The sequence below is a fragment of the Stenella coeruleoalba genome, assembly GCF_951394435.1.
Source record: "Stenella coeruleoalba genome assembly, contig: scaffold_112, whole genome shotgun sequence".
NCBI classification, from domain to species: domain Eukaryota; kingdom Metazoa; phylum Chordata; class Mammalia; order Artiodactyla; family Delphinidae; genus Stenella; species Stenella coeruleoalba.
This window is the reverse complement of record NW_027646328.1, coordinates 217731-244668: the sequence shown is the minus strand read 5'-3', so window position 1 is coordinate 244668 and position 26938 is coordinate 217731. Positions and strand designations below refer to the sequence as shown.

Here is a 26938-nt window from a genome sequence, read left to right as displayed (position 1 = left end):
TCCTGTTCATCTTCCGCAGAAATTGCAAACGGGGCCAAGCAGGAGGTTAAAGGCGCTGACTCTCCAAGTGGGGAGAGTGTTAGTAAAGCGTCTGGAATGTTGCACCCGAGTACCAGGGGAGGAAAACTGAGACATATTTGAACACGTCTCCCGTTCACATGGTTGATCATACTTGGGTTCCACATGCATGTTTTAGCTGAAGGAAGAATACCTTAAACCTGGAGAGTTGAGACCCGTGGAATGGGTACCATGCAATATGACTTCAAAGGGTCTTCATTTGCTCACCGAACCTCTCCAATCCTATCACTGCTGCGTTTATGCCCCTGTACACATGCTTGATTCTCTTTCGGAGACATAGCAATCCATAGGTTTTAAGATACTTACTAGTCAGGTACATTCTTAGGCGTTTAATATGCGGTGTTGAGTCCATTTCGTTGAGCAAGGAGTAGCTCTTGTCTATTCCATATTTGACTTAAGGAACTTTATCTGTGCTCATTTCAATCTCTGGTTTTATGCAGCACCCCAACTCACCTTTACCCTTAAGCAAGCATAAGTTGGTTTTCTAAATTTGAGACCCTGTTCTGTTCTGTAATTCAGTTCCTGTGTAGCCAAGTTTACATTCCGTGTATTACTGATATCTTATGATGTTTCTTTTTCTGTGTGACTTATTTCAGTTAGAATCATCATACCTGAATCCACTCATTGTGATGCTAAGGGCCTGATGACATAGATTTCATTGCTGAGTGATATTGCTTTGTAAGTAAATACCACAACTTCTTTATCCATTTTTCACTTTCTGCGATGTTGAACTTGTACTGTAAACGAGGTTCTTGTAAACAGAGGCGTCCCAAACTTTGGGGTGGCTGTGTCTTTTTGATTTTAATTTCCCTAAGCTATAGGACCATATGTGGCAGTGCACTAGGCTCTGTTGCTTTGTTTTTTAGATGTTTCAGGAAACACCATACACTTCTCCCGAGTGTCTGTTGGCAATTTACATCCCGCCCATCAGCATAACAAGGCTCCCAGTTCTCCATGGCCTGTCCTGCCTTTCTGGATTTTACACTTTTTTCAGATGGCCGTTTTGACCGGGGAGAAGTGAGACTTCATTGTAGTGCAGATTTCCTTTGCAAGCTTGCTTGGTTGGCCAAAAAGGGCGTATGCGTTTTTTCCTGAATATATTCAGGAAAAAACGCATACGCCCTTTTTGGCCAAGTGCATCATTGTGGACGTTCTGCCTCTTTTCCTATGCTTGCAATGCAATTCCAGTCTACCTCCTGAAATCGGTTTCCTGCAATTCTGCCCCGCTTTCAAGTCCTCTTGGCAGCCTTACTTCAGTCTATTTTTGGACGATAGCTGTCATTTATAACTCTGCAGGTTTGTGAATTACAGTGCCCCTGAGCTCCTTTCTTCAACTCGCTTTCTTTTCAGCTGGCCGCAACACCGCAGGATGGCTTCAGGCCCTAATCTGGTTCCGGCCCGGCATGCTGAGCCTTTGGTTAATTCCTCTTCCTGGTGGGAAATGAGAGTTAAATTTGCCCGTCCAGACACCTCCAGCTAGCCTCTCATTGGTTCTCGCTATTCCTGTTCATCTTCCGCAGAAATTGCAAACTGGGCCAAACAGGAGGTTAAAGGCGCTGACTCTCCAAGTGGGGAGAGTGTTAGTAAAGCGTCTGGAATGTTGCACCCGAGTACCAGGGTACGAAAACTGAGACATATTTGAACACGTCTCCCGATCACATGGTTGATCATACTCTAGGTTCCATATGCATGTTTTAGCTGAAGGAAGAATACCTTAAACCTGGGTAGTTGAAACCCGTGGAATGGGTACCATGCAATATGACTTCAAAGGGTCTTCATTTGCTCACCGAACCTCTCCAATCCTATCACTGCTGCGTTTATGCCCCTGTACACATGCTTGATTCTCTTTTGGAGACATAGCAATCCTTAGGTTTTAAGATACTTACAAGTCAGATACATTCTTAGGCGTTTAATATGCGGTGTTGAGTCCATTTCGTTGAGCAAGGAGTAGCTCTTGTCTATTCCATATTTGGCTTAAGGAACTTTATCTGTGCTCATTTCAATCTCTGGTTTTATGCAGCACCCCAACTCACCTTTACCCTTAAGCAAGCATAAGTTGGTTTTCTAAATTTGAGACCCTGTTCTGTTCTGTAATTCAGTTCCTGTGTAGCCAAGTTTCCATTCCGTGTATTACTGATATCTTATGATGTTTCTTTTTCTGTGTGACTTATTTCAGTTAGAATCATCATACCTGAATCCACTCATTGTGCTGCTAAGGGCCTGATGACATAGATTTCATTGCTGAGTGATATTGCTTTGTAAGTGAATACCACAACTTCTTTATCCATTTTTCACTTTCTGCGATGTTGAACTTGTACTGTAAACGAGGTTCTTGTAAACAGAGGCGTCCCAAACTTTGGGGTGGCTGTGTCTTTTTGATTTTAATTTCCCTAAGCTATAGGACCATAAGTGGAAGTGCCCTAGGCTCTGTTGCTTTGTTTTTTAGATGTTTCAGGAAACACCATACACTTCTCCCAAGTGTCTGTTGGCAATTTACATCCCGCCCATCAGCATAACAAGGCTCCCAGTTCTCAATTGCCTGTTGCCTTTCTGGATTTTACACTTTTTTCAGATGGCCCTTTTGACCAGGGGGAAGTGAGACTTCATTGTAGTGCAGATTTCCTTTGCAAGCTTGCTTGGTTGGCCAAAAAGGGCGTATGCGTTTTTTCCTGAATATATTCAGGAAAAAACGCATACGCCCTTTTTGGCCAAGTGCATCATTGTGGACGTTCTGCCTCTTTTCCTATGCTTTCAATGCAATTCCAGTCTACCTCCTGAAATCGGTTTCCTGCAATTCTGCCCCGCTTTCAAGTCCTCTTGGCAGCCTTACTTCAGTCTATTTTTGGACGATAGCTGTCACTTATAACTCTGCAGGTTTGTGAATTACAGTGCCCCTGAGCTCCTTTCTTCAACTCGCTTTCTTGTGACCTGGCCGCAACACCGCAGGATGGCTTCAGGCCCTAATCTGGTTCCGGCCCGGCACGCTGAGCCTTTGGTTAATTCCTCTTCCTGGTGGGAAATGAGAGTTAAATTTGCCCGTCCAGACACCTCCAGCTAGCCTCTCATTGGTTCTCGCTATTCCTGTTCATCTTCCGCAGAAATTGCAAACTGGGCCAAACAGGAGGTTAAAGGCGCTGACTCTCCAAGTGGGGAGAGTGTTAGTAAAGCGTCTGGAATGTTGCACCCGAGTACCAGGGGAGGAAAACTGAGACATATTTGAACACGTCTCCCGTTCACATGGTTGATCATACTTGGGTTCCACATGCATGTTTTAGCTGAAGGAAGAATACCTTAAACCTGGAGAGTTGAGACCCGTGTAATGGGTACCATGCAATATGACTTCAAAGGGTCTTCATTTGCTCACCGAACCTCTCCAATCCTATCACTGCTGCGTTTATGCCCCTGTACACATGCTTGATTCTCTTTCGGAGACATAGCAATCCATAGGTTTTACGATACTTACTAGTCAGGTACATTCTTAGGCGTTTAATATGCGGTGTTGAGTCCATTTCGTTGAGCAAGGAGTAGCTCTTGTCTATTCCATATTTGACTTAAGGAACTTTATCTGTGCTCATTTCAATCTCTGGTTTTATGCAGCACCCCAACTCACCTTTACCCTTAAGCAAGCATAAGTTGGTTTTCTAAATTTGAGACCCTGTTCTGTTCTGTAATTCAGTTCCTGTGTAGCCAAGTTTACATTCCGTGTATTACTGATATCTTATGCTGTTTCTTTTTCTGTGTGACTTATTTCAGTTAGAATCATCATACCTGAATCCACTCATTGTGATGCTAAGGGCCTGATGACATAGATTTCATTGCTGAGTGATATTGCTTTGTAAGTAAATACCACAACTTCTTTATCCATTTTTCACTTTCTGCGATGTTGAACTTGTACTGTAAACGAGGTTCTTGTAAACAGAGGCGTCCCAAACTTTGGGGTGGCTGTGTCTTTTTGATTTTAATTTCCCTAAGCTATAGGACCATAAGTGGCAGTGCCCTAGGCTCTGTTGCTTTGTTTTTTAGATGTTTCAGGAAACACCATACACTTCTCCCGAGTGGTTGTTGGCAATTTACATCCCGCCCATCAGCATAACAAGGCTCCCAGTTCTCCATGGCCTGTCCTGCCTTTCTGGATTTTACACTTTTTTCAGATGGCCCTTTTGACCGGGGGGAAGTGAGACTTCATTGTAGTGCAGATTTCCTTTGCAAGCTTGCTTGGTTGGCCAAAAAGGGCGTATGCGATTTTCCTGAATATATTCAGGAAAAAATGCATACGCCCTTTTTGGCCAAGTGCATCATTGTGGACGTTCTGCCTCTTTTCCTATGCTTGCAATGCAATTCCAGTCTACCTCCTGAAATCGGTTTCCTGCAATTCTGCCCCGCTTTCAAGTCCTCTTGGCAGCCTTACTTCAGTCTATTTTTGGACGATAGCTGTCATTTATAACTCTGCAGGTTTGTGAATTACAGTGCCCCTGAGCTCCTTTCTTCAACTCGCTTTCTTGTGACCTGGCCGCAACACCGCAGGATGGCTTCAGGCCCTAATCTGGTTCCGGCCCGGCATGCTGAGCCTTTGGTTAATTCCTCTTCCTGGTGGGAAATGAGAGTTAAATTTGCCCGTCCAGACACCTCCAGCTAGCCTCTCATTGGTTCTCGCTATTCCTGTTCATCTTCCGCAGAAATTGCAAACTGGGCCAAACAGGAGGTTAAAGGCACTGACTCTCCAAGTGGGGAGAGTGTTAGTAAAGCGTCTGGAATGTTGCACCCGAGTACCAGGCGAGGATAACTGAGACATATTTGAACACGTCTCCCGATCACATGGTTGATCATACTCTAGGTTCCACATGCATGTTTTAGCTGAAGGAAGAATACCTTAAACCTGGGTAGTTGAAACCCGTGGAATGGGTACCATGCAATATGACTTCAAAGGGTCTTCATTTGCTCACCGAACCTCTCCAATCCTATCACTGCTGCGTTTATGCCCCTGTACACATGCTTGATTCTCTTTCGGAGACATAGCAATCCATAGGTTTTAAGATACTTACTAGTCAGGTACATTCTTAGGCGTTTAATATGGGGTGTTGAGTCCATTTCGTTGAGCAAGGAGTAGCTCTTGTCTATTCCATATTTGGCTTAAGGAACTTTATCTGTGCTCATTTCAATCTCTGGTTTTATGCAGCACCCCAACTCACCTTTACCCTTAAGCAAGCATAAGTTGGTTTTCTAAATTTGAGACCCTGTTCTGTTCTGTAATTCAGTTCCTGTGTAGCCAAGTTTACATTCCGTGTATTACTGATATCTTATGATGTTTCTTTTTCTGTGTGACTTATTTCAGTTAGAATCATCATACCTGAATCCACTCATTGTGCTGCTAAGGGCCTGATGACACAGATTTCATTGTTGAGTGATATTGCTTTGTAAGTAAATACCACAACTTCTTTATCCATTTTTCACTTTCTGCGATGTTGAACTTGTACTGTAAACGAGGTTCTTGTAAACAGAGGCGTCCCAAACTTTGGGGTGGCTGTGTCTTTTTGATTTTAATTTCTCTAAGCTATAGGACCATAAGTGGAAGTGCCCTAGGTTCTGTTGCTTTGTTTTTTAGATGTTTCAGGAAACACCATACACTTCTCCCGAGTGGTTGTTGGCAATTTACATCCCGCCCATCAGCATAACAAGGCTCCCAGTTCTCCATGGCCTGTCCTGCCTTTCTGGATTTTACACTTTTTTCAGATGGCCCTTTTGACCGGGGGGAAGTGAGACTTCATTGTAGTGCAGATTTCCTTTGCAAGCTTGCTTGGTTGGCCAAAAAGGGCGTATGCGTTTTTTCCTGAATATATTCAGGAAAAAACGCATACGCCCTTTTTGGCCAAGTGCATCATTGTGGACGTTCTGCCTCTTTTCCTATGCTTTCAATGCAATTCCAGTCTACCTCCTGAAATCGGTTTCCTGCAATTCTGCCCCGCTTTCAAGTCCTCTTGGCAGCCTTACTTCAGTATATTTTTGGACGATAGCTGTCATTTATAACTCTGCAGGTTTGTGAATTACAGTGCCCCTGAGCTCCTTTCTTCAACTCGCTTTCTTGTGACCTGGCCGCAACACCGCAGGATGGCTTCAGGCCCTAATCTGGTTCCGGCCCGGCACGCTGAGCCTTTGGTTAATTCCTCTTCCTGGTGGGAAATGAGAGTTAAATTTGCCCGTCCAGACACCTCCAGCTAGCCTCTCATTGGTTCTCGCTATTCCTGTTCATCTTCCGCAGAAATTGCAAACTGGGCCAAACAGGATGTTAAAGGGACTGACTCTCCAAGTGGGGAGAGTGTTAGTAAAGCGTCTGGAATGTTGCACCCGAGTACCAGGGGAGGAAAACTGAGACATATTTGAACACGTCTCCCGTTCACATGGTTGATCATACTTGGGTTCCACATGCATGTTTTAGCTGAAGGAAGAATACCTTAAACCTGGAGAGTTGAGACCCGTGTAATGGGTACCATGCAATATGACTTCAAAGGGTCTTCATTTGCTCACCGAACCTCTCCAATCCTATCACTGCTGCGTTTATGCCCCTGTACACATGCTTGATTCTCTTTCAGAGACATAGCAATCCATAGGTTTTACGATACTTACTAGTCAGGTACATTCTTAGGCGTTTAATATGCGGTGTTGAGTCCATTTCGTTGAGCAAGGAGTAGCTCTTGTCTATTCCATATTTGACTTAAGGAACTTTATCTGTGCTCATTTCAATCTCTGGTTTTATGCAGCACCCCAACTCACCTTTACCCTTAAGCAAGCATAAGTTGGTTTTCTAAATTTGAGACCCTGTTCTGTTCTGTAATTCAGTTCCTGTGTAGCCAAGTTTACATTCTGTGTATTACTGATATCTTATGATGTTTCTTTTTCTGTGTGACTTATTTCAGTTAGAATCATCATACCTGAATCCACTCATTGTGATGCTAAGGGCCTGATGACATAGATTTCATTGCTGAGTGATATTGCTTTGTAAGTAAATACCACAACTTCTTTATCCATTTTTCACTTTCTGCGATGTTGAACTTGTACTGTAAACGAGGTTCTTGTAAACAGAGGCGTCCCAAACTTTGGGGTGGCTGTGTCTTTTTGATTTTAATTTCCCTAAGCTATAGGACCATAAGTGGCAGTGCCCTAGGCTCTGTTGCTTTGTTTTTTAGATGTTTCAGGAAACACCATACACTTCTCCCAAGTGTCTGTTGGCAATTTACATCCCGCCCATCAGCATAACAAGGCTCCCAGTTCTCAATTGCCTGTCCTGCCTTTCTGGATTTTACACTTTTTTCAGATGGCCCTTTTGACCGGGGGGAAGTGAGACTTCATTGTAGTGCAGATTTCCTTTGCAAGCTTGCTTGGTTGGCCAAAAAGGGCGTATGCGTTTTTTCCTGAATATATTCAGGAAAAAACGCATACGCCCTTTTTGGCCAAGTGCATCATTGTGGACGTTCTGCCTCTTTTCCTATGCTTTCAATGCAATTCCAGTCTACCTCCTGAAATCGGTTTCCTGCAATTCTGCCCCGCTTTCAAGTCCTCTTGGCAGCCTTACTTCAGTCTATTTTTGGACGATAGCTGTCACTTATAACTCTGCAGGTTTGTGAATTACAGTGCCCCTGAGCTCCTTTCTTCAACTCGCTTTCTTGTGACCTGGCCGCAACACCGCAGGATGGCTTCAGGCCCTAATCTGGTTCCGGCCCGGCACGCTGAGCCTTTGGTTAATTCCTCTTCCTGGTGGGAAATGAGAGTTAAATTTGCCCGTCCAGACACCTCCAGCTAGCCTCTCATTGGTTCTCGCTATTCCTGTTCATCTTCCGCAGAAATTGCAAACTGGGCCAAACAGGAGGTTAAAGGGACTGACTCTCCAAGTGGGGAGAGTGTTAGTAAAGCGTCTGGAATGTTGCACCCGAGTACCAGGGGAGGAAAACTGAGACATATTTGAACACGTCTCCCGATCACATGGTTGATCATACTCTAGGTTCCATATGCATGTTTTAGCTGAAGGAAGAATACCTAAAACCTGGGTAGTTGAAACCCGTGGAATGGGTACCATGCAATATGACTTCAAAGGGTCTTCATTTGCTCACCGAACCTCTCCATTCCTATCACTGCTGCGTTTATGCCCCTGTACACATGCTTGATTCTCTTTCGGAGACATAGCAATCCATAGGTTTTAAGATACTTACAAGTCAGGTACATTCTTAGGCGTTTAATATGCGGTGTTGAGTCCATTTCGTTGAGCAAGGAGTAGCTCTTGTCTATTCCATATTTGGCTTAAGGAACTTTATCTGTGCTCATTTCAATCTCTGGTTTTATGCAGCACCCCAACTCACCTTTACCCTTAAGCAAGCATAAGTTGGTTTTCTAAATTTGAGACCCTGTTCTGTTCTGTAATTCAGTTCCTGTGTAGCCAAGTTTCCATTCCGTGTATTACTGATATCTTATGATGTTTCTTTTTCTGTGTGACTTATTTCAGTTAGAATCATCATACCTGAATCCACTCATTGTGCTGCTAAGGGCCTGATGACATAGATTTCATTGCTGAGTGATATTGCTTTGTAGGTGAATACCACAACTTCTTTATCCATTTTTCACTTTCTGCGATGTTGAACTTGTACTGTAAACGAGGTTCTTGTAAACAGAGGCGTCCCAAACTTTGGGGTGGCTGTGTCTTTTTGATTTTAATTTCCCTAAGCTATAGGACCATAAGTGGCAGTGCCCTAGGCTCTGTTGCTTTGTTTTTTAGATGTTTCAGGAAACACCATACACTTCTGCCAAGTGTCTGTTGGCAATTTACATCCCGCCCATCAGCATAACAAGGCTCCCAGTTCTCAATTGCCTGTGGACTTTCTGGATTTTACACTTTTTTCAGATGGCCCTTTTGACCGGGGGGAAGTGAGACTTCATTGTAGTGCAGATTTCCTTTGCAAGCTTGCTTGGTTGGCCAAAAGGGCGTATGCCTTTTTTCCTGAATATATTCAGGAAAAAACGCATACGCCCTTTTTGGCCAAGTGCATCATTGTGGACGTTCTGCCTCTTTTCCTATGCTTTCAATGCAATTCCAGTCTACCTCCTGAAATCGGTTTCCTGCAATTCTGCCCCGCTTTCAAGTCCTCTTGGCAGCCTTACTTCAGTCTATTTTTGGACGATAGCTGTCATTTATAACTCTGCAGGTTTGTGAATTACAGTGCCCCTGAGCTCCTTTCTTCAACTCGCTTTCTTGTGACCTGGCCGCAACACCGCAGGATGGCTTCAGGCCCTAATCTGGTTCCGGCACGGCACGCTGAGCCTTTGGTTATTTCCTCTTCCTGGTGGGAAATGAGAGTTAAATTTGCCCGTCCAGACACCTCCAGCTAGTCTCTCATTGGTTCTCGCTATTCCTGTTCATCTTCCGCAGAAATTGCAAACTGGGCCAAACAGGAGGTTAAAGGCGCTGACTCTCCAAGTGGGGAGAGTGTTAGTAAAGCGTCTGGAATGTTGCACCCGAGTACCAGGGGAGGAAAACTGAGACATATTTGAACACGTCTCCCGTTCACATGGTTGATCATACTTGGGTTCCACATGCATGTTTTAGCTGAAGGAAGAATACCTTAAACCTGGAGAGTTAAGACCCGTGTAATGGGTACCATGCAATATGACTTCAAAGGGTCTTCATTTGCTCACCGAACCTCTCCAATCCTATCACTGCTGCGTTTATGCCCCTGTACACATGCTTGATTCTCTTTCGGAGACATAGCAATCCATAGGTTTTAAGATACTTACTAGTCAGGTACATTCTTAGGCGTTTAATATGCGGTGTTGAGTCCATTTCGTTGAGCAAGGAGTAGCTCTTGTCTATTCCATATTTGACTTAAGGAACTTTATCTGTGCTCATTTCAATCTCTGGTTTTATGCAGCACCCCAACTCACCTTTACCCTTAAGCAAGAATAAGTTGGTTTTCTAAATTTGAGACCCTGTTCTGTTCTGTAATTCAGTTCCTGTGTAGCCAAGTTTACATTCCGTGTATTACTGATATCTTATGATGTTTCTTTTTCTGTGTGACTTACTTCAGTTAGAATCATCATACCTGAATCCACTCATTGTGCTGCTAAGGGCCTGATGACACAGATTTCATTGGTGAGTGATATTGCTTTGTAAGTAAATACCACAACTTCTTTATCCATTTTTCACTTTCTGCGATGTTGAACTTGTACTGTAAACGAGGTTCTTGTAAACAGAGCCGTTCCAAACTTTGGGGTGGCTGTGTCTTTTTGATTTTAATTTCCCTAAGCTATAGGACCATAAGTGGAAGTGCCCTAGGTTCTGTTGCTTTGTTTTTTAGATGTTTCAGGAAACACCATACACTTCTCCCGAGTGGTTGTTGGCAATTTACATCCCGTGCATCAGCATAACAAGGCTCCCAGTTCTCCATGGCCTGTTGCCTTTCTGGATTTTACACTTTATTCAGATGGCCCTTTTGACCGGGGGGAAGTGAGACTTCATTGTAGTGCAGATTTCCTTTGCAAGCTTGCTTGGTTGGCCAAAAAGGGCGTATGCGTTTTTTCCTGAATATATTCAGGAAAAAACGCATACGCCCTTTTTGGCCAAGTGCATCATTGTGGACGTTCTGCCTCTTTTCCTATGCTTTCAATGCAATTCCAGTCTACCTCCTGAAATCGGTTTCCTGCAATTCTGCCCCGCTTTCAAGTCCTCTTGGCAGCCTTACTTCAGTCTATTTTTGGACGATAGCTGTCATTTATAACTCTGCAGGTTTGTGAATTACAGTGCCCCTGAGCTCCTTTCTTCAACTCGCTTTCTTTTCAGCTGGCCGCAACACCGCAGGATGGCTTCAGGCCCTAATCTGGTTCCGGCACGGCACGCTGAACCTTTGGTTAATTCCTCTTCCTGGTGGGAAATGAGAGTTAAATTTGCCCGTCCAGACACCTCCAGCTAGCCTCTCATTGGTTCTCGCTATTCCTGTTCATCTTCCGCAGAAATTGCAAACTGGGCCAAACAGGAGGTTAAAGGGACTGACTCTCCAAGTGGGGAGAGTGTTAGTAAAGCATCTGGAATGTTGCACCCGAGTACCAGGGGAGGAAAACTGAGACATATTTGAACACGTCTCCCGATCACATGGTTGATCATACTCTAGGTTCCATATGCATGTTTTAGCTGAAGGAAGAATACCTTAAACCTGGGTAGTTGAAACCCGTGGAATGGGTACCATGCAATATGACTTCAAAGGGTCTTCATTTGCTCACTGAACCTCTCCATTCCTATCACTGCTGCGTTTATGCCCCTGTACACATGCTTGATTCTCTTTCGGAGACATAGCAATCCATAGGTTTTAAGATACTTACAAGTCAGGTACATTCTTAGGCGTTTAATATGCGGTGTTGAGTCCATTTCGTTGAGCAAGGAGTAGCTCTTGTCTATTCCATATTTGGCTTAAGGAACTTTATCTGTGCTCATTTCAATCTCTGGTTTTATGCAGCACCCCAACTCACCTTTACCCTTAAGCAAGCATAAGTTGGTTTTCTAAATTTGAGACCCTGTTCTGTTCTGTAATTCAGTTCCTGTGTAGCCAAGTTTCCATTCCGTGTATTACTGATATCTTATGATGTTTCTTTTTCTGTGTGACTTATTTCAGTTAGAATCATCATACCTGAATCCACTCATTGTGCTGCTAAGGGCCTGATGACATAGATTTCATTGCTGAGTGATATTGCTTTGTAGGTGAATACCACAACTTCTTTATCCATTTTTCACTTTCTGCGATGTTGAACTTGTACTGTAAACGAGGTTCTTGTAAACAGAGGCGTCCCAAACTTTGGGGTGGCTGTGTCTTTTTGATTTTAATTTCCCTAAGCTATAGGACCATAAGTGGCAGTGCCCTAGGCTCTGTTGCTTTGTTTTTTAGATGTTTCAGGAAACACCATACACTTCTGCCAAGTGTCTGTTGGCAATTTACATCCCGCCCATCAGCATAACAAGGCTCCCAGTTCTCAATTGCCTGTGGACTTTCTGGATTTTACACTTTTTTCAGATGGCCCTTTTGACCGGGGGGAAGTGAGACTTCATTGTAGTGCAGATTTCCTTTGCAAGCTTGCTTGGTTGGCCAAAAGGGCGTATGCGTTTTTTCCTGAATATATTCAGGAAAAAACGCATACGCCCTTTTTGGCCAAGTGCATCATTGTGGACGTTCTGCCTCTTTTCCTATGCTTTCAATGCAATTCCAGTCTACCTCCTGAAATCGGTTTCCTGCAATTCTGCCCCGCTTTCAAGTCCTCTTGGCAGCCTTACTTCAGTCTATTTTTGGACGATAGCTGTCATTTATAACTCTGCAGGTTTGTGAATTACAGTGCCCCTGAGCTCCTTTCTTCAACTCGCTTTCTTGTGACCTGGCCGCAACACCGCAGGATGGCTTCAGGCCCTAATCTGGTTCCGGCACGGCACGCTGAGCCTTTCGTTATTTCCTCTTCCTGGTGGGAAATGAGAGTTAAATTTGCCCGTCCAGACACCTCCAGCTAGTCTCTCATTGGTTCTCGCTATTCCTGTTCATCTTCCGCAGAAATTGCAAACTGGGCCAAACAGGAGGTTAAAGGCGCTGACTCTCCAAGTGGGGAGAGTGTTAGTAAAGCGTCTGGAATGTTGCACCCGAGTACCAGGGGAGGAAAACTGAGACATATTTGAACACGTCTCCCGTTCACATGGTTGATCATACTTGGGTTCCACATGCATGTTTTAGCTGAAGGAAGAATACCTTAAACCTGGGGAGTTAAGACCCGTGTAATGGGTACCATGCAATATGACTTCAAAGGGTCTTCATTTGCTCACCGAACCTCTCCAATCCTATCACTGCTGCGTTTATGCCCCTGTACACATGCTTGATTCTCTTTCGGAGACATAGCAATCCATAGGTTTTAAGATACTTACTAGTCAGGTACATTCTTAGGCGTTTAATATGCGGTGTTGAGTCCATTTCGTTGAGCAAGGAGTAGCTCTTGTCTATTCCATATTTGACTTAAGGAACTTTATCTGTGCTCATTTCAATCTCTGGTTTTTTGCAGCACCCCAACTCACCTTTACCCTTAAGCAAGAATAAGTTGGTTTTCTAAATTTGAGACCCTGTTCTGTTCTGTAATTCAGTTCCTGTGTAGCCAAGTTTACATTCCGTGTATTACTGATATCTTATGATGTTTCTTTTTCTGTGTGACTTACTTCAGTTAGAATCATCATACCTGAATCCACTCATTGTGCTGCTAAGGGCCTGATGACACAGATTTCATTGCTGAGTGATATTGCTTTGTAAGTAAATACCACAACTTCTTTATCCATTTTTCACTTTCTGCGATGTTGAACTTGTACTGTAAACGAGGTTCTTGTAAACAGAGCCGTTCCAAACTTTGGGGTGGCTGTGTCTTTTTGATTTTAATTTCCCTAAGCTATAGGACCATAAGTGGAAGTGCCCTAGGTTCTGTTGCTTTGTTTTTTAGATGTTTCAGGAAACACCATACACTTCTCCCGAGTGGTTGTTGGCAATTTACATCCCGTGCATCAGCATAACAAGGCTCCCAGTTCTCCATGGCCTGTTGCCTTTCTGGATTTTACACTTTATTCAGATGGCCCTTTTGACCGGGGGGAAGTGAGACTTCATTGTAGTGCAGATTTCCTTTGCAAGCTTGCTTGGTTGGCCAAAAAGGGCGTATGCGTTTTTTCCTGAATATATTCAGGAAAAAACGCATACGCCCTTTTTGGCCAAGTGCATCATTGTGGACGTTCTGCCTCTTTTCCTATGCTTTCAATGCAATTCCAGTCTACCTCCTGAAATCGGTTTCCTGCAATTCTGCCCCGCTTTCAAGTCCTCTTGGCAGCCTTACTTCAGTCTATTTTTGGACGATAGCTGTCATTTATAACTCTGCAGGTTTGTGAATTACAGTGCCCCTGAGCTCCTTTCTTCAACTCGCTTTCTTTTCAGCTGGCCGCAACACCGCAGGATGGCTTCAGGCCCTAATCTGGTTCCGGCACGGCACGCTGAACCTTTGGTTAATTCCTCTTCCTGGTGGGAAATGAGAGTTAAATTTGCCCGTCCAGACACCTCCAGCTAGCCTCTCATTGGTTCTCGCTATTCCTGTTCATCTTCCGCAGAAATTGCAAACTGGGCCAAACAGGAGGTTAAAGGGACTGACTCTCCAAGTGGGGAGAGTGTTAGTAAAGCATCTGGAATGTTGCACCCGAGTACCAGGGGAGGAAAACTGAGACATATTTGAACACGTCTCCCGATCACATGGTTGATCATACTCTAGGTTCCATATGCATGTTTTAGCTGAAGGAAGAATACCTTAAACCTGGGTAGTTGAAACCCGTGGAATGGGTACCATGCAATATGACTTCAAAGGGTCTTCATTTGCTCACTGAACCTCTCCAATCCTATCACTGCTGCGTTTATGCCCCTGTACACATGCTTGATTCTCTTTCGGAGACATAGCAATCCATAGGTTTTAAGATACTTACAAGTCAGGTACATTCTTAGGCGTTTAATATGCGGTGTTGAGTCCATTTCGTTGAGCAAGGAGTAGCTCTTGTCTATTCCATATTTGACTTAAGGAACTTTATCTGTGCTCATTTCAATCTCTGGTTTTATGCAGCACCCCAACTCACCTTTACCCTTAAGCAAGCATAAGTTGGTTTTCTAAATTTGAGACCCTGTTCTGTTCTGTAATTCAGTTCCTGTGTAGCCAAGTTTACATTCCGTGTATTACTGATATCTTATGATGTTTCTTTTTCTGTGTGACTTATTTCAGTTAGAATCATCATACCTGAATCCACTCATTGTGATGCTAAGGGCCTGATGACATAGATTTCATTGCTGAGTGATATTGCTTTGTAAGTAAATACCACAACTTCTTTATCCATTTTTCACTTTCTGCGATGTTGAACTTGTACTGTAAACGAGGTTCTTGTAAACAGAGCCGTTCCAAACTTTGGGGTGGCTGTGTCTTTTTGATTTTAATTTCCCTAAGCTATAGGACCATAAGTGGCAGTGCCCTAGGCTCTGTTGCTTTGTTTCTTAGATGTTTCAGGAAACACCATACACTTCTCCCGAGTGTCTGTTGGCAATTTACATCCCGCCCATCAGCATAACAAGGCTCCCAGTTCTCCATGGCCTGTCCTGCCTTTCTGGATTTTACACTTTTTTCAGATGGCCCTTTTGACCGGGGGGAAGTGAGACTTCATTGTAGTGCAGATTTCCTTTGCAAGCTTGCTTGGTTGGCCAAAAAGGGCGTATGCGTTTTTTCCTGAATATATTCAGGAAAAAACGCATACGCCCTTTTTGGCCAAGTGCATCATTGTGGACGTTCTGCCTCTTTTCCTATGCTTGCAATGCAATTCCAGTCTACCTCCTGAAATCGGTTTCCTGCAATTCTGCCCCGCTTTCAAGTCGTCTTGGCAGCCTTACTTCAGTCTATTTTTGGACGATAGCTGTCACTTATAACTCTGCAGGTTTGTGAATTACAGTGCCCCTGAGCTCCTTTCTTCAACTCGCTTTCTTGTGACCTGGCCGCAACACCGCAGGATGGCTTCAGGCCCTAATCTGGTTCCGGCCCGGCACGCTGAGCCTTTGGTTAATTCTTCTTCCTGGTGGGAAATGAGAGTTAAATTTGCCGGTCCAGACACCTCCAGCTAGCCTCTCATTGGTTCTCGCTATTCCTGTTCATCTTCCGCAGAAATTGCAAACTGGGCCAAACAGGAGGTTAAAGGCGCTGACTCTCCAAGTGGGGAGAGTGTTAGTAAAGCGTCTGGAATGTTGCACCCGAGTTCCAGGGGAGGAAAACTGAGACATATTTGAACACGTCTCCCGTTCACATGGTTGATCATACTTGGGTTCCACATGCATGTTTTAGCTGAAGGAAGAATACCTTAAACCTAGAGAGTTGAGACCCGTGTAATGGGTACCATGCAATATGACTTCAAAGGGTCTTCATTTGCTCACCGAACCTCTCCAATCCTATCACTGCTGCGTTTATGCTCCTGTACACATGCTTGATTCTCTTTCAGAGACATAGCAATCCATAGGTTTTACGATACTTACTAGTCAGGTACATTCTTAGGCGTTTAATATGCGGTGTTGAGTCCATTTCGTTGAGCAAGGAGTAGCTCTTGTCTATTCCATATTTGACTTAAGGAACTTTATCTGTGCTCATTTCAATCTCTGGTTTTATGCAGCACCCCAACTCACCTTTACCCTTAAGCAAGCATAAGTTGGTTTTCTAAATTTGAGACCCTGTTCTGTTCTGTAATTCAGTTCCTGTGTAGCCAAGTTTACATTCCGTGTATTACTGATATCTTATGCTGTTTCTTTTTCTGCGTGACTTATTTCAGTTAGAATCATCATACCTGAATCCACTCATTGTGATGCTAAGGGCCTGATGACATAGATTTCATTGCTGAGTGATATTGCTTTGTAAGTAAATACCACAACTTCTTTATCCATTTTTCACTTTCTGCGATGTTGAACTTGTACTGTAAACGAGGTTCTTGTAAACAGAGGCGTCCCAAACTTTGGGGTGGCTGTGTCTTTTTGATTTTAATTTCCCTAAGCTATAGGACCATAAGTGGCAGTGCCCTAGGCTCTGTTGCTTTGCTTTTTAGATGTTTCAGGAAACACCATACACTTCTCCCGAGTGTCTGTTGGCAATTTACATCCCGCCCATCAGCATAACAAGGCTCCCAGTTGTCCATGGCCTGTCCTGCCTTTCTGGATTTTACACTTTTTTCAGATGGCCCTTTTGACCGGGGGGAAGTGAGACTTCATTGTAGTGCAGATTTCCTTTGCAAGCTTGCTTGGTTGGCCAAAAAGGGCGTATGCGTTTTTTCCTGAATATATTCAGGAAAAAACGCATACGCCCTTTTTGGCCAAGTGCATCATTGTGGACGTTCTGCCTCTTTTCCTATGCTTGCAATGCAATTCCAGTCTACCTCCTGAAATCGGTTTCCTGCAATTCTGCCCCGCTTTCAAGTCCTCTTGGCAGCCTTACTTCAGCCTATTTTTGGACGATAGCTGTCATTTAAAACTCTGCAGGTTTGTGAATTACAGTGCCCCTGAGCTCCTTTCTTCAACTCGCTTTCTTTTCAGCTGGCCGCAACACCGCAGGATGGCTTCAGGCCCTAATCTGGATCCGGCACGGCACGCTGAGCCTTTGGTTAATTCCTCTTCCTGGTGGGAAATGAGAGTTAAATTTGCCCGTCCAGACACCTCCAGCTAGCCTCTCATTGGTTCTCGCTATTCCTGTTCATCTTCCGCAGAAATTGCAAACTGGGCCAAACAGGAGGTTAAAGGGACTGACTCTCCAAGTGGGGAGAGTGTTAGTAAAGCATCTGGAATGTTGCACCCGAGTACCAGGGGAGTAAAACTGAGACATATTTGAACACGTCTCCCGATCACATGGTTGATCATACTCTAGGTTCCATATGCATGTTTTAGCTGAAGGAAGAATACCTTAAACCTGGGTAGTTGAAACCCGTGGAATGGGTACCATGCAATATGACTTCAAAGGGTCTTCATTTGCTCACCGAACCTCTCCAATCCTATCACTGCTGCGTTTATGCCCCTGTACACATGCTTGATTCTCTTTCGGAGACATAGGAATCCATAGGTTTTAAGATACTTACAAGTCAGGTACATTCTTAGGCGTTTAATATGCGGTGTTGAGTCCATTTCGTTGAGCAAGGAGTAGCTCTTGTCTATTCCATATTTGGCTTAAGGAACTTTATCTGTGCTCATTTCAATCTCTGGTTTTATGCAGCACCCCAACTCACCTTTACCCTTAAGCAAGCATAAGTTGTTTTTCTAAATTTGAGACCCTGTTCTGTTCTGTAATTCAGTTCCTGTGTAGCCAAGGTTACATTCCGTGTATTACTGATATCTTATGATGTTTCTTTTTCTGTGTGACTTATTTCAGTTAGAATCATCATACCTGAATCCACTCATTGTGCTGCTACGGGCCTGATGACATAGATTTCATTGCTGAGTGATATTGCTTTGTAAGTGAATACCACAACTTCTTTATCCATTTTTCACTTTCTGCGATGTTGAACTTGTACTGTAAACGAGGTTCTTGTAAACAGAGCCGTTCCAAACTTTGGGGTGGCTGTGTCTTTTTGATTTTAATTTCCCTAAGCTATAGGACCATAAGTGGAAGTGCCCTAGGCTCTGTTGCTTTGTTTTTTAGATGTTTCAGGAAACACCATACACTTCTCCCAAGTGTCTGTTGGCAATTTACATCCCGCCCATCAGCATAACAAGGCTCCCAGTTCTCAATGGCCTGTTGCCTTTCTGGATTTTACACTTTTTTCAGATGGCCCTTTTGACCGGGGGGAAGTGAGACTTCATTGTAGTGCAGATTTCCTTTGCAAGCTTGCTTGGTTGGCCAAAAAGGGCGTATGCGTTTTTTCCTGAATATATTCAGGAAAAAACGCATACGCCCTTTTTGGCCAAGTGCATCATTGTGGACGTTCTGCCTCTTTTCCTATGCTTTCAATGCAATTCCAGTCTACCTCCTGAAATCGGTTTCCTGCAATTCTGCCCCGCTTTCAAGTCCTCTTGGCAGCCTTACTTCAGTCTATTTTTGGACGATAGCTGTCATTTATAACTCTGCAGGTTTGAGAATTACAGTGCCCCTGAGCTCCTTTCTTCAACTCGCTTTCTTGTGACCTGGCCGCAACACCGCAGGATGGCTTCAGGCCCTAATCTGGTTCCGGCCCGGCATGCTGAGCCTTTGGTTAATTCCTCTTCCTGGTGGGAAATGAGAGTTAAATTTGCCCGTCCAGACACCTCCAGCTAGCCTCTCATTGGTTCTCGCTATTCCTGTTCATCTTCCGCAGAAATTGCAAACTGGGCCAAACAGGAGGTTAAAGGGACTGACTCTCCAAGTGGGGAGAGTGTTAGTAAAGCGTCTGGAATGTTGCACCCGAGTGCCAGGGGAGGAAAACTGAGACATATTTGAACACGTCTCCCGTTCACATGGTTGATCATACTTGGGTTCCACATGCATGTGTTAGCTGAAGGAAGAATACCTTAAACCGGGAGAGTTAAGACCCGTGCAATGGGTACCATGCAATATGACTTCAAAGGGTCTGCATTTGCTCACTGAACCTCTCCAATCCTATCACTGCTGCGTTTATGCCCCTGTACACATGCTTGATTCTCTTTCGGAGACATAGCAATCCATAGGTTTTAAGATATTTACAAGTCAGGTACATTCTTAGGCGTTTAATATGCGGTGTTGAGTCCATTTCGTTGAGCAAGGAGTAGCTCTTGTCTATTCCATATTTGGCTTAAGGAACTTTATCTGTGCTCATTTCAATCTCTGGTTTTATGCAGCACCCCAACTCACCTTTACCCTTAAGCAAGCATAAGTTGGTTTTCTAAATTTGAGACCCTGTTCTGTTCTGTAATTCAGTTCCTGTGTAGCCAAGTTTACATTCCGTGTATTACTGATATCTTATGATGTTTCTTTTTCTGTGTGACTTACTTCAGTTAGAATCATCATACCTGAATCCACTCATTGTGCTGCTAAGGGCCTGATGACACAGATTTCATTGCTGAGTGATATTGCTTTGTAAGTAAATACCACAACTTCTTTATCCATTTTTCACTTTCTGCGATGTTGAACTTGTACTGTAAACGAGGTTCTTGTAAACAGAGCCGTTCCAAACTTTGGGGTGGCTGTGTCTTTTTGATTTTAATTTCCCTAAGCTATAGGACCATAAGTGGAAGTGCCCTAGGTTCTGTTGCTTTGTTTTTTAGATGTTTCAGGAAACACCATACACTTCTCCCGAGTGGTTGTTGGCAATTTACATCCCGCCCATCAGCATAACAAGGCTCCCAGTTCTCCATGGCCTGTCCTGCCTTTCTGGATTTTACACTTTTTTCAGATGGCCCTTTTGACCGGGGGGAAGTGAGACTTCATTGTAGTGCAGATTTCCTTTGCAAGCTTGCTTGGTTGGCCAAAAAGGGCGTATGCGTTTTTTCCTGAATATATTCAGGAAAAAACGCATACGCCCTTTTTGGCCAAGTGCATCATTGTGGACGTTCTGCCTCTTTTCCTATGCTTTCAATGCAATTCCAGTCTACCTCCTGAAATCGGTTTCCTGCAATTCTGCCCCGCTTTCAAGTCCTCTTGGCAGCCTTACTTCAGTCTATTTTTGGACGATAGCTGTCATTTATAACTCTGCAGGTTTGTGAATTACAGTGCCCCTGAGCTCCTTTCTTCAACTCGCTTTCTTGTGACCTGGCCGCAACACCGCAGGATGGCTTCAGGCCCTAATCTGGTTCCGGTACGGTACGCTCAGCCTTTCGTTAATTCCTCTTCCTGGTGGGAAATGAGAGTTAAATTTGCCCGTCCAGACACCTCCAGCTAGCCTCTCATTGGTTCTCGCTATTCCTGTTCATCTTCCGCAGAAATTGCAAACTGGGCCAAACAGGAGGTTAAAGGCGCTGACTCTCCAAGTGGGGAGAGTGTTAGTAAAGCGTCTGGAATGTTGCAGCCGAGTACCAGGGGAGGAAAACTGAGACATATTTGAACACGTCTCCCGTTCACATGGTTGATCATACTTGGGTTCCACATGCATGTTTTAGCTGAAGGAAGAATACCTTAAACCTGGAGAGTTGAGACCCGTGTAATGGGTACCATGCAATATGACTTCAAAGGGTCTTCATTTGCTCACCAAACCTCTCCAATCCTATCACTGCTGCATTTATGCCCCTGTACACATGCTTGATTCTCTTTCGGAGACATAGCAATCCATAGGTTTTACGATACTTACTAGTCAGGTACATTCTTAGGCGTTTAATATGCGGTGTTGAGTCCATTTCGTTGAGCAAGGAGTAGCTCTTGTCTATTCCATATTTGACTTAAGGAACTTTATCTGTGCTCATTTCAATCTCTGGTTTTATGCAGCACCCCAACTCACCTTTACCCTTAAGCAAGCATAAGTTGGTTTTCTAAATTTGAGACCCTGTTCTGTTCTGTAATTCAGTTCCTGTGTAGCCAAGTTTACATTCCGTGTATTACTGATATCTTATGCTGTTTCTTTTTCTGTGTGACTTATTTCAGTTAGAATCATCGTACCTGAATCCACTCATTGTGATGCTAAGGGCCTGATTACATAGATTTCATTGCTGAGTGATATTGCTTTGTAAGTAAATACCACAACTTCTTTATCCATTTTTCACTTTCTGCGATGTTGAACTTGTACTGTAAACGAGGTTCTTGTAAACAGAGGCGTCCCAAACTTTGGGGTGGCTGTGTCTTTTTGATTTTAATTTCCCTAAGCTATAGGACCATAAGTGGAAGTGCCCTAGGTTCTGTTGCTTTGTTTTTTAGATGTTTCAGGAAACACCATACACTTCTCCCGAGTGTCTGTTGGCAATTTACATCCCGCCCATCAGCATAACAAGGCTCCCAGTTGTCCATGGCCTGTCCTGCCTTTCTGGATTTTACACTTTTTTCAGATGGCCCTTTTGACCGGGGGGAAGTGAGACTTCATTGTAGTGCAGATTTCCTTTGCAAGCTTGCTTGGTTGGCCAAAAAGGGCGTATGCGTTTTTTCCTGAATATATTCAGGAAAAAACGCATACGCCCTTTTTGGCCAAGTGCATCATTGTGGACGTTCTGCCTCTTTTCCTATGCTTTCAATGCAATTCCAGTCTACCTCCTGAAATCGGTTTCCTGCAATTCTGCCCCGCTTTCAAGTCGTCTTGGCAGCCTTACTTCAGTCTATTTTTGGACGATAGCTGTCACTTATAACTCTGCAGGTTTGTGAATTACAGTGCCCCTGAGCTCCTTTCTTCAACTCGCTTTCTTGTGACCTGGCCGCAACACCGCAGGATGGCTTCAGGCCCTAATCTGGTTCCGGCCCGGCACGCTGAGCCTTTGGTTAATTCCTCTTCCTGGTGGGAAATGAGAGTTAAGTTTGCCCGTCCAGACACCTCCAGCTAGCCTCTCATTGGTTCTCGCTATTCCTGTTCATCTTCCGCAGAAATTGCAAACTGGGCCAAACAGGAGTTTAAAGGGACTGACTCTCCAAGTGGGGAGAGTGTTAGTAAAGCATCTGGAATGTTGCACCCGAGTACCAGGGGAGTAAAACTGAGACATATTTGAACACGTCTCCCGATCACATGGTTGATCATACTCTAGGTTCCATATGCATGTTTTAGCTGAAGGAAAAATACCTTAAACCTGGGTAGTTGAAACCCGTGGAATGGGTACCATGCAATATGAATTCAAAGGGTCTTCATTTGCTCACCGAACCTCTCCAATCCTATCACTGCTGCGTTTATGCCCCTGTACACATGCTTGATTCTCTTTCGGAGACATAGCAATCCATAGGTTTTAAGATACTTACAAGTCAGGTACATTCTTAGGCGTTTAATATGCGGTGTTGAGTCCATTTCGTTGAGCAAGGAGTAGCTCTTGTCTATTCCATATTTGACTTAAGGAACTTTATCTGTGCTCATTTCAATCTCTGGTTTTATGCAGCACCCCAACTCACCTTTACCCTTAAGCAAGCATAAGTTGGTTTTCTAAATTTGAGACCCTGTTCTGTTCTGTAATTCAGTTCCTGTGTATCAAGTTTACATTCCGTGTATTACTGATATCTTATGATGTTTCTTTTTCTGTGTGACTTATTTCAGTTAGAATCATCATACCTGAATCCACTCATTGTGATGCTAAGGGCCTGATGACATAGATTTCATTGCTGAGTGATATTGCTTTGTAAGTAAATACCACAACTTCTTTATCCATTTTTCACTTTCTGCGATGTTGAACTTGTACTGTAAACGAGGTTCTTGTAAACAGAGCCGTTCCAAACTTTGGGGTGGCTGTGTCTTTTTGATTTTAATTTCCCTAACCTATAGGACCATAAGTGGCAGTGCCCTAGGCTCTGTTGCTTTGTTTTTTAGATGTTTCAGGAAACACCATACACTTCTCCCGAGTGTCTGTTGGCAATTTACATCCCGCCCATCAGCATAACAAGGCTCCCAGTTCTCCATGGCCTGTCCTGCCTTTCTGGATTTTACACTTTTTTCAGATGGCCCTTTTGACCGGGGGGAAGTGAGACTTCATTGTAGTGCAGATTTCCTTTGCAAGCTTGCTTGGTTGGCCAAAAAGGGCGTATGCGTTTTTTCCTGAATATATTCAGGAAAAAACGCATACGCCCTTTTTGGCCAAGTGCATCATTGTGGACGTTCTGCCTCTTTTCCTATGCTTTCAATGCAATTCCAGTCTACCTCCTGAAATCGGTTTCCTGCAATTCTGCCCCGCTTTCAAGTCGTCTTGGCAGCCTTACTTCAGTCTATTTTTGGACGATAGCTGTCACTTATAACTCTGCAGGTTTGTGAATTACAGTGCCCCTGAGCTCCTTTCTTCAACTCGCTTTCTCGTGACCTGGCCGCAACACCGCAGGATGGCTTCAGGCCCTAATCTGGTTCCGGCCCGGCACGCTGAGCCTTTGGTTAATTCCTCTTCCTGGTGGGAAATGAGAGTTAAATTTGCCGGTCCAGACACCTCCAGCTAGCCTCTCATTGGTTCTCGCTATTCCTGTTCATCTTCCGCAGAAATTGCAAACTGGGCCAAACAGGAGGTTAAAGGCGCTGACTCTCCAAGTGGGGAGAGTGTTAGTAAAGCGTCTGGAATGTTGCACCCGAGTACCAGGGGAGGAAAACTGAGACATATTTGAACACGTCTCCCGTTCACATGGTTGATCATACTTGGGTTCCACATGCATGTTTTAGCTGAAGGAAGAATACCTTAAACCGGGAGAGTTAAGACCCGTGTAATGGGTACCATGCAATATGACTTCAAAGGGTCTTCATTTGCTCACCGAACCTCTCCAATCCTATCACTGCTGCGTTTATGCCCCTGTACACATGCTTGATTCTCTTTCGGAGACGTAGCAATCCATAGGTTTTACGATACTTACTAGTCAGGTACATTCTTAGGCGTTTAATATGCGGTGTTGAGTCCATTTCGTTGAGCAAGGAGTAGCTCTTGTCTATTCCATATTTGACTTAAGGAACTTTATCTGTGCTCATTTCAATCTCTGGTTTTATGCAGCACCCCAACTCACCTTTACCCTTAAGCAAGCATAAGTTGGTTTTCTAAATTTGAGACCCTGTTCTGTTCTGTAATTCAGTTCCTGTGTAGCCAAGTTTACATTCCGTGTATTACTGATATCTTATGCTGTTTCTTTTTCTGTGTGACTTATTTCAGTTAGAATCATCATACCTGAATCCACTCATTGTGATGCTAAGGGCCTGATGACATAGATTTCATTGCTGAGTGATATTGCTTTGTAAGTAAATACCACAACTTCTTTATCCATTTTTCACTTTCTGCGATGTTGAACTTGTACTGTAAACGAGGTTCTTGTAAACAGAGGCGTCCCAAACTTTGGGGTGGCTGTGTCTTTTTGATTTTAATTTCCCTAAGCTATAGGACCATAAGTGGCAGTGCCCTAGGCTCTGTTGCTTTGTTTTTTAGATGTTTCAGGAAACACCATACACTTCTCCCGAGTGTCTGTTGGCAATTTACATCCCGCCCATCAGCATAACAAGGCTCCCAGTTCTCCATGGCCTGTCCTGCCTTTCTGGATTTTACACTTTTTTCAGATGGCCCTTTTGACCGGGGGGAAGTGAGACTTCATTGTAGTGCAGATTTCCTTTGCAAGCTTGCTTGGTTGGCCAAAAAGGGCGTATGCGTTTTTTCCTGAATATATATTTTGGAAAAAACGCATACACCCTTTTTGGCCAAGTGCATCATTGTGGACGTTCTGCCTCTTTTCCTATGCTTGCAATGCAATTCCAGTCTACCTCCTGAAATCGGTTTCCTGCAATTCTGCCCCGCTTTAAAGTCCTCTTGGCAGCCTTACTTCAGTCTATTTTTGGACGATAGCTGTCATTTATAACTCTGCAGGTTTGTGAATTACAGTGCCCCTGAGCTCCTTTCTTCAACTCGCTTTCTTGTGACCTGGCCGCAACACCACAGGATGGCTTCAGGCCCTAATCTGGTTCCGGCACGGCACGCTGAGCCTTTGGTTAATTCCTCTTCCTGGTGGGAAATGAGAGTTAAATTTGCCCGTCCAGACACCTCCAGCTAGCCTCTCATTGGTTCTCGCTATTCCTGTTCATCTTCCGCAGAAATTGCAAACTGGGCCAAACAGGAGGTTAAAGGGACTGACTCTCCAAGTGGGGAGAGTGTTAGTAAAGCTTCTGGAATGTTGCACCCGAGTACCAGGGGAGGAAAACTGAGACATATTTGAACACGTCTCCCGATCACATGGTTGATCATACTTGGGTTCCACATGCATGTTTTAGCTGAAGGAAGAATACCTTAAACCTGGAGAGTTAAGACCCGTGTAATGGGTACCATGCAATATGACTTCAAAGGGTCTTCATTTGCTCACCGAACCTCTCCAATCCTATCACTGCTGCGTTTATGCCCCTGTACACATGCTTGATTCTCTTTCGGAGACATAGCAATCCATAGGTTTTAAGATACTTACAAGTCAGGTACATTCTTAGGCGTTTAATATGCGGTGTTGAGTCCATTTCGTTGAGCAAGGAGTAGCTCTTGTCTATTCCATATTTGACTTAAGGAACTTTATCTGTGCTCATTTCAATCTCTGGTTTTATGCAGCACCCCAACTCACCTTTACCCTTAAGCAAGCATAAGTTGGTTTTCTAAATTTGAGACCCTGTTCTGTTCTGTAATTCAGTTCCTGTGTAGCCAAGTTTACATTCCGTGTATTACTGATATCTTATGATGTTTCTTTTTCTGTGTGACTTATTTCAGTTAGAATCATCATACCTGAATCCACTCATTGTGCTGCTAAGGGCCTGATGACACAGATTTCATTGCTGAGTGATATTGCTTTGTAAGTAAATACCACAACTTCTTTATCCATTTTTCACTTTCTGCGATGTTGAACTTGTACTGTAAACGAGGTTCTTGTAAACAGAGCCGTTCCAAACTTTGGGGTGGCTGTGTCTTTTTGATTTTAATTTCCCTAAGCTATAGGACCATAAGTGGAAGTGCCCTAGGTTCTGTTGCTTTGTTTTTTAGATGTTTCAGGAAACACCATACACTTCTCCCGAGTGGTTGTTGGCAATTTACATCCCGCCCATCAGCATAACAAGGCTCCCAGTTCTCCATGGCCTGTCCTGCCTTTCTGGATTTTACACTTTTTTCAGATGGCCCTTTTGACCGGGGGGAAGTGAGACTTCATTGTAGTGCAGATTTCCTTTGCAAGCTTGCTTGGTTGGCCAAAAAGGGCGTATGCGTTTTTTCCTGAATATATTCAGGAAAAAACGCATACGCCCTTTTTGGCCAAGTGCATCATTGTGGACGTTCTGCCTCTTTTCCTATGCTTTCAATGCAATTCCAGTCTACCTCCTGAAATCGGTTTCCTGCAATTCTGCCCCGCTTTCAAGTCCTCTTGGCAGCCTTACTTCAGTCTATTTTTGGACGATAGCTGTCATTTATAACTCTGCAGGTTTGTGAATTACAGTGCCCCTGAGCTCCTTTCTTCAACTCGCTTTCTTTTGAGCTGGCCGCAACACCGCAGGATGGCTTCAGGCCCTAATCTGGTTCCGGTACGGCACGCTGAGCCTTTGGTTATTTCCTCTTCCTGGTGGGAAATGAGAGTTAAATTTGCCCGTCCAGACACCTCCAGCTAGCCTCTCATTGATTCTCGCTATTCCTGTTCATCTTCCGCAGAAATTGCAAACTGGGCCAAACAGGAGGTTAAAGGCGCTGACTCTCCAAGTGGGGAGAGTGTTAGTAAAGCGTCTGGAATGTTG

At 44.0% G+C, this 26938-nt stretch overlaps 1 long non-coding RNA gene across 1 annotated transcript in view; it reads left to right on the top strand.

Annotated features, from left to right (window-relative positions):
• LOC307181170 overlaps positions 1-26938 on the top strand; it is a 555881-nt gene that overhangs the window by 486082 nt on the left and 42861 nt on the right. The window contains exon 4 of the long non-coding RNA XR_013826061.1: positions 18037-18118. This is a non-coding gene — a long non-coding RNA (uncharacterized lncRNA). The remainder of the gene's footprint in view (positions 1-18036; positions 18119-26938) is intronic.